A 19,389-nucleotide genomic window follows, 5' to 3' on the forward strand; every position below is an offset into this window, starting at 1 on the left:
AGTAATGTTGGGAGGAACTAAGGTGCACAGACTCATCACACAAAGACAGTCTACAACCCTGGTGAATGACAGACATACTACACAGTATGCAGTACATGGCCATGATGTCAAAGCTCCTGTAACCTTCGGAATCCATGCCACAGTCCCAGGACAATGCAGAAGCCAAGGAGAACCACAAGGCACACATGCTGACACCTGCCAACATTGCAGCCCTGAAACTGATGAGTGGGAGTAGTCACACACACATACACATGTCTCAATCACTGAAAGGTTCCACCTAGGGACAACTACATGCTATTGCGAACAAAGATGTGCCTTGGGGACCCCTGACTGTGTCCCATCTGCATCTGACCACATCATCACCACTCAGAACTGACAAATTCCAATGATGAAACACCAATTAACAGTAGTGTGTCATGCACCCACACATCTGGTATCCCAGGACAAAGATGTGGGATGAACACAGTACAACTCAGCAAGCATCAACAACAGGAACATATCAAGGGAACACTGCCTGTGTATGAAAAGGGATGTGGACACACACACACATGCTCACACAACACACACCATGGGCCCAGGCAATGTCACGGAACAACACACTTACTTGAGGGGTCTCAAATCCTGTGGAAGCTCAGCTATGCCAAACATAGTCCCATCAGGTCTCAGTCATGTCAGCAGAACACTTGGTCAGTCAGCCATCAGTTACCACCCAATGAAGGCTCTGGTCACAACAGCCTGGGTACGGGAGTGTCCCTTAAGTCATCTGCACATACTCAATACATATGTCCAGCAAGTTGCACAGAGGACCCAGTTGCTCTTACAACAATGATGCCCACACCTGCAGGTCCAGTGGAGATGCGCCCACAGTCAGGGAAATAGACAAATTGGACAATGGGAAGCACATCATATGTGCATGTGTGCAAGCCACAAATGTGACCATGCAAAAAGGGGTCTCCAACCTTTTCTGTAGTGAGAGCTACTTATGATAAGTGAAAATCATCATGAGCTACTAAAGACAGAGCAACTCGCACATTGTTCCCAGAGTCCCCTCCACACCCGCTTCAGTGACTAGAGGGCCTCTACAGAGAAAGAGATACACATTTAGTGTATGCAATGCACAACATGAAACCAGAGAACCTGGCTTTAGTCCTGGCTTTCCTCTTCAACAAATGTTTGGATCCTGAGCTCTGCAGTCACCAGCTCAGTAGACTACAATCGTAAGAAATTATAGGGCTCAGCCGAGCTGTGCAAAGCTACTAGCATACAGAAAACAAACTGCACGTAAGTTTCTCATAACTTGTCATCCACCACACTACTATGTCCCATAACACAGTAAATGCACCTTAGTGGTCATCATGCATGGCATGGAAACGTCCCATATAGGTTCACAAAACAATGACAACGCCATTCCAATCACATAGCTTACATGGCCTAGCTTGCAGAGCATGTAGGTGAGAGCTCCAGTGCCCCACTAAGGAGTAGTACATGCTCTATAAATGCTGCAATACAATTATTTTATTACACCATGCCTTCTTTTTATTATCAGGCCTGATGGCACCTTGATATGCTTGAATTTAGTAGGCCTGGGCAAAAATTTCGTTCCGTTCGCGGAAATTGCGATAATTTGACATTTTTGCGTTCCGCGGAGAGCGCGAAAATGTCAAAAATTCCGGTTTCCGCAGCTTGGCGATAATTTGTTTCTTGCTCGCGCTGTAAAATGATACATTCTCGCGCGCGCGCGATCGCCTTACCTGAATCCCTGCGTTCGCCGACAAGTTTTCTTGATCCGGTCGCGTTCTCCATGAGATGTTGTATTGTTTTTAGCCATTTGCGCTGTCTCGCGACAGTTCGCGCCCGCAGTGACGTCATGCGTCGCGCGATCACGTCTTTCTTCTCGCGATCATGCACCGCGAGAACAACTCAAAACAAGATGGCCGCGCCCGCAAGCAACCACATGGGTAAGTTGGCGACCCGCAACCATGCAGAAAATCTCGCGAACATGCCGGAAAAAAACTTCCGCATCTTTGCGATATTTCTGCTTGTTTGCGATAATTTTAAACATTCTCGCGATAATTTGCGAAGGTTAATTCCGCAAATTCCGCCCACCCCTAGAATTTAGGGTGTGCACAATACAAAAATATCTCCTGGCAAACTCATGATGCTCCAAGTAGTTATAACCTATGCAAGATGTATGGAACACACCTTGTCTCTTACTTCATTAAAATAGCATTGTCATAATAGATGGTGGAGACCATGACTGTTTCAAGGTTTAAAAACGATCACTTCTAAACATGCCTCTTAAGGCTCTGATATAATTTGATGTTCTCATTAAGTGGTTCTACATGTTGGAGAAATAAAAGATGTGATTTGTTTTTCAAAATATGGCATTTTTGTATGACTTCTGTGTCACTTTTTGCAATATTTACAAATGTATGTTTGCGCAAAGAATGGGTTATACACGTAAGCTTGGCTAATGTCTCAGCTTTCACTGTTTGACTCATGTCTCAGCTTACCCTGTTTATTGGCTGTACTTACAACTGAAAAATACAGTCACTGTATAAGTGAGGTACTTCTTATTTTAATGAGATCAGTTCAAAATGCCGTGTTAAGCCTTATGTTCATTGTGCGTTAAAATGAACACTTCATTTTAAATAAATACAGTACCTCCTGCAAGTGGTCCCGATGCATAAATCGGATCCAGGAACTTAATGTTACGTTTGCCTCATTATTCCATTGAAATATAATGAAAAGAAACATAAAATGATATTCCTGTCTCCTGTTTATGGCCAGAAACAACTTGCAATGTACTTTATTTAAAAAGGAAAGATCCCTGTAAAACGCTGTTTTAACTTAATGTTAAATTTTATCAGCGTTTCGAACATGTTTTTTCTGAAAACATAAACAGTATCTTTGCATTTTGATGCCCAGAATAAAGCTTTCACGGGCATCATTTTCTAACAAAAAAATGTTTCTCTCTTCCACAAACCTGAGGCTGGCAGTCTGGTTGTGCTTCCAAGGCAGCTGCTCGGGCCACACAAGTCTTGCAGGATCAAAGTGCGGTGCTGGGTCTCACAAGGCAGGTGTCGTGGTTCCCCATGAGCTGTCGGGCCAGAATCACTCGCTTCGCCTCACCCCTCCCCAGCTAAAGCTCAATAGCCAATGGGAGCAGTTGGTTCGTGAGACAGCAGGCAGGAACGCATACAAGGCTAAAAAGGCCTAAAAATATACAAAATGACCATGACAGGGTACAAAAGTGGGCACTGAGTCTCGAGCTACAGACAGGTTGTCAGCGAGCTACCGGTAGCTTGCGATCGACTGGTTGGAGACCGATGGTTTACGGCGATGTTAATCATGACACACCCAGTTAGCTGCAAAGGATGACATGGATACCGACCAGAGTAGGTTACATATCTCATGGACCACATGGAGTACCTCACATCAACACCTCAGTATTCAACATTGGAAATCCAGCATCATAACTGTAAGGTCATGGTAAACATCATCAACATAATGTACAGCTAAATCAAATTCACAAGGATAAATACAAATGCTTTATTCAGCCAAATTTCAATGCAAATTCAAAGTCCTTTCAAAACAAAGGCCACTGGCCAGTCCGTATCCAAATGTCAACAATGTGATTTGAGTGACAACTGTCACACGTTGCTTGCCTGCACTGGTAAGGACAGGGAACATCCACTCGGTGGGGCATACATGGGGGCAGGCCAGGCACCACAGGGACAGGATCAGGGCTCAGCAGAAGGAGGCAGTGAAGGGGTGGTGGATGCAGGAGAGTCACTGGCAACTACATTGGAGGTGTCTGACATAGTGGGTTCAGTCACAACTGTGGGGCACAAGTCAGATGGGGTGGGTGCCGGCACAATTGCAGTTGGCAGGTCAGATGGAGTGGACTGGGTCCTCACTGCAGTGCCCAAGTCAGACGGGATGGTCGTGGACTCCACTCTAGTGCCCAACTCCATGGGAGTGGAATGGGGTTCAGGTGAGGTTGGCAGGACAGAGGGGGGGACCACGGTCCCCACATCAGTGGCACAAACAGTCTGACCAGGTGGGTGGGGGTGGAAGAGCAAGTGGTAGGGGGTGAGGGCCGGAGCATTTTGGGGATGGTGTATCTGTGGGTGGGGGAACCTGGGGCAGGGTGTGGCGGGGGAACCTGTGGAGTGGTGGCCTGGGAGATGGAGGACGGAGACTGTGTCATGGAACTGTGGGGCGGGGTTGGTGTCTTGCTCTTCCGGCTCCGGGGGGACTTGCGGGTGGGAGCCTCAGTCTGTCTGCACCTGGGGAGGGTGTCCGGGTGTGAGGGGCACTCCCCTCTGTGTGTGGTGACTTTCTCTTCCCCTTGTAAGCTGGATCTGATGGATCGGTGGGGAAGTGGCCAAGGTCACAGAGGAAGAGCTTCTGGGGAGATGGGGTTGCAGGTGAGGCAAGGGAAGGGGTCTTGGAGGGAGAGGTATCGGAGGACTGCAGAGTGGTTGTGGATGCCTGTGTGTGTGTTTGCAAACCATCCCCTGTGAGTGTGTTATCAGTCCCCTGAGGTTGCTTCTGTGCATGTCTAGACCTTGGTTTGGGTGTTTGTGTGCTGCCTGTGTCTGTGGGTTTGGGTGAATGTGCTGGTGTGTGTGTGCTTGGGACAGGTAGGGTGCTAGGAATCTTGGATGGGTCAGGGGTAGGAGGGGTGAGGGACTGTTGGAGGAGGGACACTGCTGCCGCCAGGGAGGAGGCCACGGACTGATTGGTCCTCTGTAGGGCAGACATGCCCGATGAGATGCCCTCCATGAATGAAACCAGTTGTGTCAACAGACTGGTGTGTGTTGGAGGACACTCAGCATTGATATCTGCCTTACATGGATCTGTCAAAGCAAGTCCACAGACTCCACACTCAGGGCAGCAGGGGACACAGGGGCAGGGGGTGCGGTGCCTGGCACAAAGGAGACATGCTCCCGAACAGGGGAGCCCCCACTAACCTCTGGGATGGGAGCCGATGGGAGGGTGGTGATGGTGGTGGTGGTGGCGGTGGCCGGGACAGCCTCACTTGCTGGGGTTTGGTGGCTGCTGACACCCGCCTCCACAAGGGAGTCATCCTCATAGCTGCTGTGGCCCTCAGCTGGAGTGGATGGTGCTGAGGACTCCTCGGTGTAGCTCCACTCGCCCTCAGGGCCACTGGGTCCCTCCGACTCCTCGCCTTCTGTCCCAGTCAGGCTCTGTGGCTTCTCCTGGTCTGTGGAGCTGTCCCCTCCTGTGGCCGTGGATGTGTCTGTTTTTTATTTTTTTATTTTTTTTATTTTGCAAAGTAAAAAAAAAATATAGTACAGAGGTATGACATTCAAGACGTCCACCCCTCCCCCCACCCCCCACTCTGTAAAACTACGAAATCAGTGGCACAGAAAGAAGGGTAAACATAAGTAAATGGCGTTATAAGAATCAGAAGAGAAAAGAAAGGATAATAATAAAAGAGAGGGTACTAAGAAATAATCCAGGCGTAAAAAAAAAAGAAAAAAGAGAAAAGAATATAACAACGTAAGGAAAAGAAAACAGGCAAGGGAGTGAACACAGGCCGGGTTAACCCGGCTGCTCTAGCCAAGATGTTAGCTTTCCCCACACATCCAGGCCCTTCTTCTGACTTTTGCACTCTTTCTTGGCGTAGACTGCTTTTTCTAGATGGTAAGTAGCGAGTAGTCTGGCCAGCCATTGAGAGAATGGTGGAGGATCAGCATCCAACCATGCGGAAGCAACACAGATCCTCCAGACTGCCATTGCAATGAATATTAAGCCCCCACTTTTGATCCTGATGGTTTCAGACTGAGTCCCCAACAGGATGACTGTGGGGGTTAGCACAATAGTCTGGGTGGTGACTTCCCCTAGAAATTCCTGTACCTTAAGGAGGATTGAGGGCAGGTTGCAAATATGTGAATTGAGTCGACACCAAACTCAGAACACCGGGGGCATAGTGTCCCTTTGCCAACTCCCCACTTGGCGATTTTGTTGGGGGTAATATACAGAAATAAAATGGTTTTAAAATGTTGTGCCTGTAGTTTGGCTGACAGCAAGATATTTCGAGACAATGCTAAGGAGTTGAAAAATGTGCTGGGTGAAGATTCGAGTTTGGTGTGCCATTTATCGGCTATCTTTTGTAAGTCATCTGGGGTTTGTCTATTTAGTATGTTGTACAAAAGACCTATCCGAGGGGCTGTGGTGTCACGTAATTTGTTGAGAAGTTCCACTTCTGTGAATCCTGCATTGCCCCCAACCTTTCTGGAAAGAAAATTAGACATAGATAGATACTTGAAAACGTCTTGGTTTTTCAGACTGTATTTAAATTGCAGGTTTACGAATGATTTGACTCCCTCGCTAGTAATAAGATCCCCCAGTTTCGTGATGCCTGCCCTGTGCCAATCTAAGAAGTAGGACCTGCCAAAAATAGCGGGAAGATTGCAATTTGTCATGATGGGAGAGTAATAGTTAAATCTTCCCAACCGGAATATTCTGCGGATATTACGGAAGACCATATATAAGTTCATTAAGGTCTTAAATCTCACACGTTTGTAATATCCAAACGAGGTCTCTCGGAGGAGACAGCCCCAGTGCTCTTCACCTAGTAGAAGTTGGAAAGGCGAGGAGAGGCCAAATGTAGGTGAGAGGGGGGTTCCCTCACCAGCTCAGAGCAATATTGCATAACTGCGGCCCAGTAGTAAAGCATAATGTTAGGCAAGGCCCACCCACCCCACTCTCTAGGAAAAGATAGTTGCCTTAGAGCCCTCCTTGGTTGTGAGTAGGCCCAAATAAACTGCGTGAATATTTGTTGGAATTTCTGCAAATTAGCTTTGCTGAAATCCAGGGGTACGGTGCCAAAGAAGTAAAGAAGTTTAGGAAAGTATGTCATCTTAATTACGTTGCATCTACCAACGAGGGTCAGGTGTAGGATATCAATCTGTTTAAGGGCCTTCTTGGTTTCTGCAGCGAGAGGAGCTAAGTTATCTGTTACGATTTTGTCAATGTTGGCAGATATGAAAACCCCCAGATATTTAGCTTTTGGCACTACCCTAGCATCAATCCAGGTGATTTCCTTGTTTATAATTATTTGGGTTTTATTTTTGTTCAAGGCGTAGCCCGAGATTTTCCCAAATGTTTGTGCCTCTAGTTCCAATGCAGTAATGGCGTTCTCGGGATCAGGGGAAGTTATGGCCAAGTCGTCCGCATAAGCCATAATTTTGATGTTAATGCCCTGGGTGCTAATTGCTAAGATAGCGGGATTCCTTTCAATTTGTTTAATGAATGGGTCTAGGTAAAGGGCAAATAACAGCGGGAGCAAGGACAGCCCTGTCTAGTGCCCCGGGAAATGTTAAATTGGTCAGTAAGTCGCCCATTACTGGAGACACAGGCCGTCGGTTTTAAATATAGAGCCTGTACCGCCTGCATAAGTCTAGTCCCAAAACCCATCCTGCCCATGACAGCCCACAAGAACCGCCAGGAGACCCGTTCAAATGCTTTTTCAGCATCTAATAATATTAATGACATCGGGCCTCCTGCTACCTGCGCTGCGTTGAACAGGGTAATGGCCCGCCTGATGTGTTCCGTGGTGCCTTTGTTAGGAATAAAACCGTGTTGCCATTCTGAAACTAAGGACTCGATCACAGAGGATATTGTGGATGCCAGTATTTTAGAGAAGACTTTAGAGTCGCAGTTGATAAGGGTGATGGGTCTGTATGAGCTCATCTCTAGTGGGGACTTACCCTTTTTGGGGAATATAGAAATTCTGCATTGGACCAGGAAGCAGGGGGGGAAGCCCCATTAAAGATAGATGTTACCACGTCGGTGAAAATTGATTTATTTGAGGGGCGAAGATCTTATAGAACTCTACAGGAATACCATCCATTCCTGCGGCTTTCCCATCTGGTAGCCTAGATAGAGCTTCCATGATTTCATCCCAAGTTGGAATGAGTTCTAGCAGCTCGCTGTTATCAGAGTTAAGCTGTCTAAGATCTATCTTGCTTAGGTTGCTAGCTATCTCGCTTTCGAGTGGGCCAGCTCACTGCGGTTCTCCTCAGTGTATAACTCGGTGTAAAATTCCTGAAATCCCTTCTGTATTGCATTAGGATCATTGGTCTCATTCCCTGTGGTTAATTTGATTGCATGTATTTCACTACTTGTGGACTGTTGACTGGTTTTGACGGCTAGATGATGCCCAATGCAATCACTGCACTCGTAATTTTTTTCCCGCAGTGTTGCCCACTTAGCTGCAGTTTTTTCCGCAAATACTGCTCCTATTTCTGCTTTAGCAAGGACTACCTCTTTTTGGGCATTTTCAGTATCCTGTCCTGACTTAACCAATAAGACCAGGTTTATTTCTGCTCTCCTTAGTTTCTTCTGCAGATCATTAATTAACAACTTCTCCTTCCTGTTTTTCCTTACTGAGAACCTCAAAGTTTCGCCCCTGACCCCTGCCTTTAGTGTGTCCCAGACAGTCATCGTTGAGGCAGTTCCGATGTTTATTTCCAGGAATTCCTGGATCCAGCCTTGCATATGTGCCCTATAGCCTGCGTTTTGCAAAAGGGCTTTCTCGAAACTCCATCTAGGTGCCTCCTTCCACTTCCCTAATCCCTTGATGTTTACTATAAGAGGGTTATGATCTGACATAAAGCGAGGTGCAGTGTCTATGGTACAATTACTAAGAAGTGAAGATGAACAAAAAAGTAATCTAATCTAACAAGAGTGTTGTGTGGGGCCGAAAAAAGGTGTAGCCAGGTTGTGTAGGATTTAAACTGGCCCAGATATCACTTAGCCCGTGGATCTGAACTAGGTTAACTAGTGCTTGGAATACTCGGGGCTTTCTGCCTTTGTATCTCCATTTGCTGTCAATTTTCCAGTCGGGGGGGAAAAAATGTATATTTAGGTCGCCACATAGGATGATAGGAGTGGGCCAATGGGCCAGCTCCCCTGAGACCATGTTAATAATCCCTGGGTCATCTACATTGCTGCCATACAGTGAGCAGAGGGTAAAAGGAAGGTTAGAGGAAAGGTGGCATTCAGTTATTACCCATCGGCCCAGTGGATCTGATTTAACCCGGGGATTACTTAGAGAAAGTCTTCTATCTGCCATAATTCCTACCCCTTTTGTCTTGGCACCCTGTGTGGTAGCCCCCACGACTTTGAACCCTAGTGTATCTAATAGATGCTTCTGTGAACACTCTATGTGGGTCTCCTGGAGGCAGATTATATTGCCCCCTAGAGAGCGTAGACCTTGAGCAACATTTTGCCTTTTAGACGTGTCATTCAAACTGCAAATATTGGCAGAGACAAGCCTGAGTGAATCTATCTTAGCCATCTAGATGTTGAGAGGAAACGTTTCACCTCGCCCAGTAACTTAACAACTGAGTACGGAGATGTGTACGTGCCAAAGAGTGCCTTTAATTCTTCTGTGCCATTTCTAGTGCCCGTCCCATTCCCCTCTCCCCCCGCCCAGTCCCCCCCCTTCTTCTGAGCAATCAGGAAAACAGGAGTGATGATAGTCAGTCATGAGCCCCGGCTGTCAACCACGCCTAAAAAAAACCAAATTAAGCTTTCATTCGGCTAGTAGCCCCCTTGTTTTAAAAAAACTGAACAATCAAGAAAACAAAGGGCTGCCCACTATGTCAATTTTAAGATTCACATAAAGCTGCCGTAGTGCGACCATTGTCACGGGCCTTGGAGGCTTGCAAATTTATAGAAACTGTAGAACGAGAGTAAGAGCAAAGAGGAAATAGCAGGGGCAAGAGAATGAGCTTTTCATCTAAGACTCTACCTGGATTTCAACTCGTTCAAGTATTCACCAGCTTTTACTTCAGATAGGAAGACTTTGGTGACCCCGTTGAAGATTACTTTAAGTCTAGCAGGGTTCATTAAGTATACTTCTGCCCCCAGCTGCTGAAACGGAGAGATCAGTTGTCTCAGGCGCCATCTCCGCTCTACTGTCTGATGGCAAAAGTCAGGTTTAGCGAAAAATATTATACCGTTAGCCCCTTTCTTGGAGTTAGGGCGAGCCTGATCGTAGATTAACTGTCTAAGAAGAAAGTTGCCAAAGTAAACCAGGAATACCCTTGGCTGTCCCCCAGTGGTGTTGCCGCGGTCATGTTGCCGTCTCTGGTTAAAGGGAAAGCGGTGCGCCCTCTGCACCTCGCGATCCCAATCCCAGCCCTGTTGGTCAGGAAAGGTGTCCTGCAAAAGTTTCACAATGAAGCGTCTGGGGTCGTCCCCTTCCTTCCCCTCCGGAATACCAAGCAGGCGAAGATTGTTCCTGCGCTGGCGGTTTTCCTGGTCCTCCATCTTAGCCATTAGGTCTATCAATTAGGCAGTGTTGGACTCGCTCTGTTGCTTGACTGCCACGGATTCGGTTTCCAAATGCTCGGTACGCGCTTCCACCATGGAGACGCGGTCGCTAATGTTGGTGCAGGTTTTATTCAGCCTTCTTATGCCTCCCTGAAGTTTCTTAGCAGCACTTTTGGCTGCGCGATTGTCGGCCCGGACCTCCTCCTGAAACTCTTTGATGGAAGCTAGGATAGAGGCGAGGGAAGGCTCAGCTAGGTCTGTGGGCGGGTTTTTTGTAGACCCCCACTGTGTTGTGCTGGGATCATCCTCGTCCAAAGGATAAGACATTTGAGAGTCTGAGTAGTCCCATTTCAGCTGGCTGCGCTGCTTGCTCTTACTTCTGGGTTGCTTTGGTCGCTGGACCGTGCCAGTGTCCTGATTTGAGGCCTCGCTGTCTCCTTCACTTGTGTTGGACCCTCCTTCACCCAAAGAGGTAGGTGTGCTGTCGGAGACAGAATAGAAATGCTCAAGCCCTGCTTCTGGGGTCCAGGGAGCTTGTGCGCCAGGGGGAGCCTCTAGGCGCTGGATAAAGTTGGCTGTACCCGACGTCTGCATTTCTGGCGCTATGAGAGGGGTGCCAAGGCTCACAACATTGGAGCCATTGCCAAGTTCCTGCGCTACAAAGGGCAGAGTTTTTCCCTTTTGGGGGATTAATAGGAGGTGCACAGAGCGAGATACCTAAGTTCGTAGCAGGATCTGATAGCCCCACAGAGGTGCCATTGGTGCTAGTGCCAGCGTCAGTGCGTGGCATTTCCCTGGGTCCGGTTTCTGCCAGGACAGTCTCTTGGTTAACCGCTAAGCAAGCCTCTTGCTGCGGACCAGGTGCAGATGCTGGTGCAGTCAGCATGGTTAGGGGGGCCATGGCGACACTCTCAGTGGGGAGCGCAAGGGTCTTGGAGATAGCGCCTGAGGATTGAGTTCTGGCTCCCATAAACATTTTTGCTAGGGGGGGCTGCATAAATGTTGAATCTTTTGTGTCTTTTAAGTCTTTAAGCGGCCCGCCCCCCCTGCTCTACCCAACAGTTTTTTGCTGCCACTAACCTCCTGCCTGTGTTTAACCGTTCCTTCTGTAGATGCTGCATTTCTGGGTTCTCTGGGCTAGAGGATGGCTGCTGTCTTCGTTTTGCCACCTTTCCTGGCCCTCCGGGCGCTCATGTCGTGGCTGCAGAACTTGTTGATAGATGGAGCAAAAGGGGCTGTGAGCGGCGAGGTCCAAATCAAGGCCGCGATAAAGCACCGATCTGGCAGGGGCAGGGGATCCGATGTGTGGATAGAAATACAAAAAGTGGCCTTGATTCTTGCCTCGCAGGTAGTGCCACGTCCGCGTAATAATTGCCGAGATTCGTGACCTCCCAGTGGCAGCCTCAGCGTTCTCTGCGTTCTCAGAGCTGGCATCGCATCGCAGGCCGCAGGGCGGCTAGCCGATCAATCACGCGTCTGGCGTGAGCAGCCGAGCAGCGCGATCACTCACGCTGACTTCATCTTGCTCCTCCTGCCGTGGATGTATCTGGATAGAATTAGGAAAAAAAGAACAACATCAGTCACCTGCACTGACCGCACACACCACAGTGAATACATCACATCACAGGGCAAGTCCTGGCACCATCAGCTGAACACTGCTCAAAGTGCTCACACTGTTTAGAATAAGCCAATTGTCAGTCTCACCATCAACCATGGCATTCATATCCCTCCTGTTGCACGTTGGATGCTAATACCCCAATGTGCAGACATGCACCACCTACACAGTTGTTGGACATGCAAATGAACATGTAGAAGTATGTCACTATACACACATCACATCTCTTGCCACTGACTCAGTACAGGTGTCAGGATGAAGGGATGGCCAGAGTCTCATTTTACATGCTTGTGATGCATACCAGCAACACACACTGTTCTCATGTCCTGAAAGTCAATGTCAAACAACATATTACGGACCCAGATGAGTCCACATCATACTGAACAGACATATGAGTCTCTGTGAACACAACTCCCTGTACATGAGCACATCACAGTCTGCTGTGCATGAAACACAGCTGCCCGAAGTTCACAGTTGCATACACCATTGTGAACTGTCAAGTGATCACACACCTCTATGTCACATAGGTCTTGTCTCTTATAGTCACATCTCAGATGTCCTGCTGACCCTCAAACTCATGAACACCCCAGTTGTCCTGAAAAGCAAGCCACACCACAATGACACAGAGGCAGACACCTGAAGGCACATGTCACTAAGCACAACCTGTAAGTTGATACACAGGAGTGGGATTACAAAGTGTTCCTAAATGCCCTTGAGTAGGCATGACTGCCCAGATCTACGTGAAACAGTGTATAGCCCTGGACGGTAGTCAGGTGGCTAAGCAAGTGTGACACACTTGATATACATACTTCTGAGGCCCACAATGTGGAGTCCCCTGCTGCATGGGTGTGTTTGAAATATCCCAGGCACATGTGGCAAGTCAGACCAGCAATTGGAACACATATCAAGGGCACACACAGATCAGATGTCATATATCAGGCATTGTGTAAACAATTGACCCACCCATGAAACACATTACAGAGTCACGGTAACAGATGCTGACCAGAACCTGAAGCATAGCTGACTGCAGGGACACAGTGCCCTAGTGACACAAGCCAAAGACTGTAGGGGCCACACCTGTGGATCAGATGAGGAGTGTGCATCACACAATTGAGGGACATGAGTCCTGGACTACAAGACCTACGTAATGTCGAAGTGTGAACAGGCCAAAAGACTGCAAATAGCATGTCAGACATAGTACACAGATTAGGCATGCACTTACCCACTCCTTGCTGCTGTCTGGCCTTCAGCTGCCCATCCAGGTCCGGGAAGACCACCGCCAGAATCCTGAGCATGTGGGGGGTCAGAGTACGGTGTCCGCCCCTCCTGCGAGGAGGCGACAGCTTCAGCTGGACCCTTGCGACCCTCCTAATCCTGCCCGGAAAGGTCCTGCCACCTCTTCTGGCAGTTGCAGATCCGGCGCCCGGGCGAAGGTCGGCCAGATCTCCTGCTTCTGGTTGGCATCAACCTGTGAGGATGACAAAGTTAAAAGTCCATTAACACACATGCCCCATATTTGTGCTGCACACAGTTGGATATACATGTCGTCATCACAAAGGAAAATGAGTTACACAGGTAGTACACCCATGGAAATGAAAAAATGCCCTGCATGTCTGACATGTTAACATTGCCTGGGAAGTTGAAGCTTGCACAAATGCACTTTTGCTGCAGAACACCTGTTCATTACATGTACCTACACATTTTGGGGGATGAAAGAACTCAGTGAGTATGCTTGCCACTGGTGTACACACTGCTAGTACTGCTAGTCAGACAACATGCATAATTAGGAAGGCAGTGGACTGCACACTCACCTGCTCCCCTGGTTTCCCATACAGCTTGCTGTACTGTGGAAGGAGCCCGTCCAGCAGGGCCTGGTTCTCCTCCTCAGTGAAGGCTGGGGCCCTCTCCAGTGTACGTGCCATAGCAGTAGCCAGAGGATGCAAAAACAGCAGCAGTGGTAGCAGAGATGTGGTCCAGTAGCATGTAGTGCAGGCAAGTGAGCTCCCTGGGGGCCAGCCAGCCTTATATCTGTGCTGCAGAGGCAGAATCTGTCCCATGTGCCCAAGTAATAGGTCCAACACGGTTGCATTCTATGAATCTAGCCAATCCATGGAATTGTACGACTCGTACATGTCTTCCGCATCTTTCAAATCTTCACCTTCATAAAACCCTATTAATTGCAACATTGTTGCAGGCATCCAACTGAATTTCCAGTGCACAACTCGTACAAGTTATGAATTCGCATCCATCTTCATGACAGTCCAGAGCCAATGGGTGTGCACGGCTCGGTCAACTGACTGTACAACACGTATTTTGAAAATCCACACGTACCCATCTCCATACGGTTCAATGGTCAAGGCGTGCGCAGGGCTCGGTCCATGCCAGCATGACGCGTATGCATGATAGTCACCCGCGTCGGTTTGTATTGCAGTCAATGGCTAAGCGTACACACAGCTCCTCCCGGAACTGTGCAATGCGTACGCATGATAGTCACCTGCGTCGGTTTGCATTGCAGTCAATGGCTAAGCGTACGCACGGCTCGGTCCTGAACTGTGCAATGCGTACGCATGATATTCACCGGCGTCAGTTCGCATTGCAGTCAATGGCTAAACGTATGCACGGCTCGGTCCAGAACTGTGCAATGCGTCCCTGTAGAAGTCACCTGCGTCGGTTGACATTGGTGTGACTTTTTGACGGCTTCCACACACAATTACTTGCCAGGGACTCAGGTGCACACCTACCACACTACAGCATGTGCCACAGTGTTTCCCATGGCGTGTAAGGCTGCATTACCAGAGTGTTTTGGGGGGGCAACATTTGGTTTGTTGTGTGGCACTTTTGTGAAGCCACTCCCAGGCTGTGCACATGTTCATGGGGACAGAATCCTTTGTGTGATGTGCACATTACCACTATGATGTGCAACTGTACAGTTATGGTCATGAGTCATGGACACAGTTGCAGGTAGGATATGTTTAGGACATGTCACATATACCCTGTGTCCTGGGTGTGATGGTATGTACGTCACAGTGAGACCTATAGCCCCAATTCTGATGTACACCCACAGTCTGTGTGCATGTTGTGTCTCAGATGTGGCTGATCAAATGTGCCTATAAGACATCCATGTAGGGCCTGCAGAGACAACAGTGGCCACTACCTGTGGGACTCACAGTTGTTTTGTGGTGTGTACATGATACGCCATGTCATGCCAGTGTCCATGTGGCACTACAGGGACCCTGGGTATCTGCATGTCAAAGAGCTGTGATGCCTGGGAGACATCAGGCCTCACTTGTCACTGTGGTGTGTGTTTGTAACGTGACAGCAGTACATAGGTACCGTGACACAGCCCAATGATTGGCCATTGCACTATATGGAACTTATGTAGACATGTGGACTTGAGATGTGAGATGATGTGCATGTAGGTGACATATGTGTCCATTCCCAACGGTACCACCTCAGTACATTGTGTATTTTCATGATGTATCATGGGATATTTTGCTTGGTGATAGCCACATGGGTGGATGAATCGACAATCTTCCTTTGTTCATCTCTGTACTGCAGGGCACCAGCTGTCCATAGACCATTCCCAGACCTTGAAACCATGCAGGAAAACCACTGCATCCGACAGTACCGCTTCACCAGGCCACTGATTGAGGAGTTGGTGGAGCAGTTGGTGCCACATCTGCTACCTGGCCGGACATACCCTACAGCACTGAGGAAATATGAATTTTATGATCAGTTATGTCCCCTATCGTAGACCCCAACGGCTCCATGTGCATGCTACAAGTACATGTATGTTCCCTCCAGTTCCAGTTATGAAGACGCAAATATATGTGCGTCCACCGTCAACATGTCCTCTTTCAGATCCGCCATGAATGGGTCAGATATTCCATTCCTAAGTATGAAAGGCCACCGACTTTATGTGGTTCACTTTCCACATTTTACAGATTCAGGCGAGTAGGCCCTGAATTCTGCCATCAAGCCTTTTCCTGCCTTCTGCCTCTGAAAGCTCCAGTCCGAGCCCGCATCTATATCCATGAACTTTGTCTTACTCCCTGCGCGGCTAACGGTGCCTGATCCAGCCTGTTGCCTGCCAAAAACTGTATTTCACCTTCAAGATTATCTGCTCCGCTCCTCATCCGATGCATTCCTGTCTAGTAGTTTAGGTAAACATTCTTCCAGCTACCGAGCAAAGGGCCAGGCCTCACTGTCCTCATGCAAGTAATTCATAGCCCCTGTTACCATGGAAGATTCCTGCCCCCTCGCATCTCATGTAGACACTTAGACGCTTGTACACGCACTAACAGTCAGTATAGAATAGATTCCGTCCGAGAGACCTTTCCTTTTGGATAATACAGTTCTTTTAACATAAGATATTAGATATGATTTGGGATTAGGTTGACATGACCCCTCAGACTTCTGTCTCCACATGTAGAGCTAAATGTCAAGTCCCCTTCACCCTCTAGTTGCACGTCAATCACACGTCATGCGGCTGCGCGCGCATCTCTGCCAAATATTTCTGCTGACATTGCAGGATTCTCTTATGGATCCACCCACTTGTGACATCATGTTTAATGACGTTTCTAGTTACGCCTATATGTACGCCTTTTTTCATTACGTATGTGTATTATTATCTGTATTATCAGCTGTTACGCCTCCTGCATCTGTCTTAATGTAATACTTTTCATATAAATATCTTTATTTGTCAATAATGTATTGCCTTCCCTTCCTGAACCTTCGTGGTGATGGAATTTGGAGCCTATGGTTCGAACTATAATTCCTTTGTAGAGGAATAAAGCCTTTCAGAACCTCTAATACCACGGATTCTGCCTCTTATTTTTACTGAGTTATTCTTACTAGACTTTACCGCATAAAAAATAGTACCGGTAATGAAATTTTTACCACATAAATTGGCGCCCGAACAGGGACACTTTCTCATCTCACGCGCCGGAGGTGCGTTGCAGGCCCGGTCTCCTGCCACAGCTGAACGGACAAAGACGCGTACCTGCAGGATTTCCTGTATCTCCCTCCGGCCAAGCGGGGGTGACTGAGGCTGCGATCAACACCCAGACGAGGCGGGGAGAAGTGCGAAGTATCCCGACCAGAGCCTAGCTGAGAGAGCAAGATCCGAGGTATACAGAGGCCCACCAGGTTCCGAAGTTCCGAGTCCAGTCGAGTCGAGTCCAGTCCGGTCCAGTTTCAGTTCAGTTCCGAGGCCTTCTGTTCCGTGCTACCCGGTGAGTACCGTTGCCGGGGAGGCATTTAAACGTGCACATAGGTTGTGCCGGTCAAGACGGGTTTGGGTACACAAATCCGGTCTGCACTGTTTCAGCAGTGTATCTGTACTGTTTAGCAGTATATCTAGTATGTCTTGCATATAATTCAGTATTATCTAGTGTTAGTATTATGTCAGTAATTCATTTTCTATTAGTTATCATCGTTCGTTAAACTGTTAAATGTTAAATGTTTTAATACGTTCTACATATTGTGGTGTGAATGATTGTTCATTATTGTGTTTATTGTATTAAGTGTGTTCAAGTAATAAGGTCTAAAAATGCCGCTCTTTTCAAAATTAAGACAGATCAAAACCAGAAAAGGGGTACTCGAAGAAGCTGTTCCCATTCCACCTAGGGACACTCCAGGGTATTTTATGTATCATAAGCATGGCCTAGATGCCGTGTTATTTCTTGATTTATGGGTGGACTACACCAAAGATTTACCAGAAAGTCAGAGATGGCCCGCAGCTGGGACCTGGGATGTAGATTGCATCATGAGAGTAGAAGAAGAATTATGGAAAAAGAAAGCCAGACAGTCAGAGAAAGATGCCATTGAATTATGGCGTAAAGAATCATATAGACGTACAGAAAAAGCACTCAGACAGGAAGAGAAAGGTAGGGAGAATTCGAATAAAACCCGAGAAAATTTATTAATTGAGGAAGGTACCCGAGTAAAAGCAGAACAAGTAGGCAGACAACGAAACACTCTTATGAATGGTATGTATCCTCTTTTGGCCGAAGGGTTACCTCAGGCCACCCCGGAAATACCGAAAAACTTGACACCTCCATTACTCCCGATAAAAGCACATCCCAAAACAGCAAAAGATATTTTCCTTTCTTCCTATTTAGATGATGTAGCTCCTGAATATGCTAATGTTCCGCCACACACACCGCCCACCGATGGTGCTCAACGCCAAGATCATCCGTCTGTATCCCCGCAACAACAAACTCCTACGCACATTCCCACAGGTCCATCTGTTTCTACCGCTTTTCCTACATCTACAGTTTCTATCTTACATCCAACAAATCCTTTTGTGCCTAGCACCTCAGACGGTGCGACAGGAGGTACGACAGACATTTTTGCCACGCCACCCCGAGGAAATAAATTATCCCTTAGGGATTTAGCATACGAACGTACACCACAACTAGCAACTTCCGACATGTTTAAGGAGCATCTAGTGGATTGTAGATATGATCCTGTGCCCGGTAGACGGGACGGTATGCTGCTGTCATCACTACGTATACGAAGAGCTTCAAGGTATTTAGCGACGCTACCAGGAATGGTGGCACATTTAGACAATATATATCACTTTGTCCAATCAGGGCGAGGCCCTGAAAGTATTGACGAAGCTATGGAATACCAGAAAGTGGATGTACAGAGACAACTGTTACGCTTCTTCATAAACTGTGTGATCAGAAACAGAGATAGGCCTGGGGTGGATCAGGAGGAAATGCAAGTACTTATCAGATGGGGCCAGAATATATCAGAAGGGAAACATGATAAACAGACATGTATAGTAGTTATGTGCCGTAAGATCCGCAAAGAAGTAGAACGAATACATACAGAAAGATTAGAGTCAGATCAACATGAATCAGAGGGAGAGGAGGACGAAATGCCTACAGGACAATTAGAAACGATGGCTTATGTAGGTAAAGGAAGATCTTTTAAAAAAACGAGATGCTTTAATGATCCGATACGTCCGATACGTCCAGAATGTAATAGACATTTCCAAGCCCCTATGTTAAATACAAGGTCCCCTGAACACCTATTCCAAGCCGCTGATAAACTACTCCGAGACCGAAGGGTGTACCATATGCTCGATTCCATGGATGAACAAGAATTAGCCAGGTCAGCAGTACAATGGGCTGACAGTCCCAGTAAATACAGTGATGATGCACTAGCACACACGTTTCTGAACCTTGCCCCAGACGAACAGCGTTTAGCTGGTATATACATGATTCAACACCTCCTTATATTATATAAAAGCCAACACTCCGATCCTGGACCCTTACCTGACATATTGACAGAATTACTCACGAATAAATGGAGAGGGTCAGGTACTGATTTAATTAAAGAAATTCTAGAATTTCGAAACCAGTATATAGTTTTCGTATGCCCAGAACATGTTCCAGTTCCCACTATGGGAAGAAAAATGTATCACATAGATAGACAGAATCCCTTAC

The sequence above is a fragment of the Triturus cristatus genome, chromosome 2_2, assembly GCF_964204655.1.
Source record: "Triturus cristatus chromosome 2_2, aTriCri1.1, whole genome shotgun sequence".
In the NCBI taxonomy this organism is placed as follows: domain Eukaryota; kingdom Metazoa; phylum Chordata; class Amphibia; order Caudata; family Salamandridae; genus Triturus; species Triturus cristatus.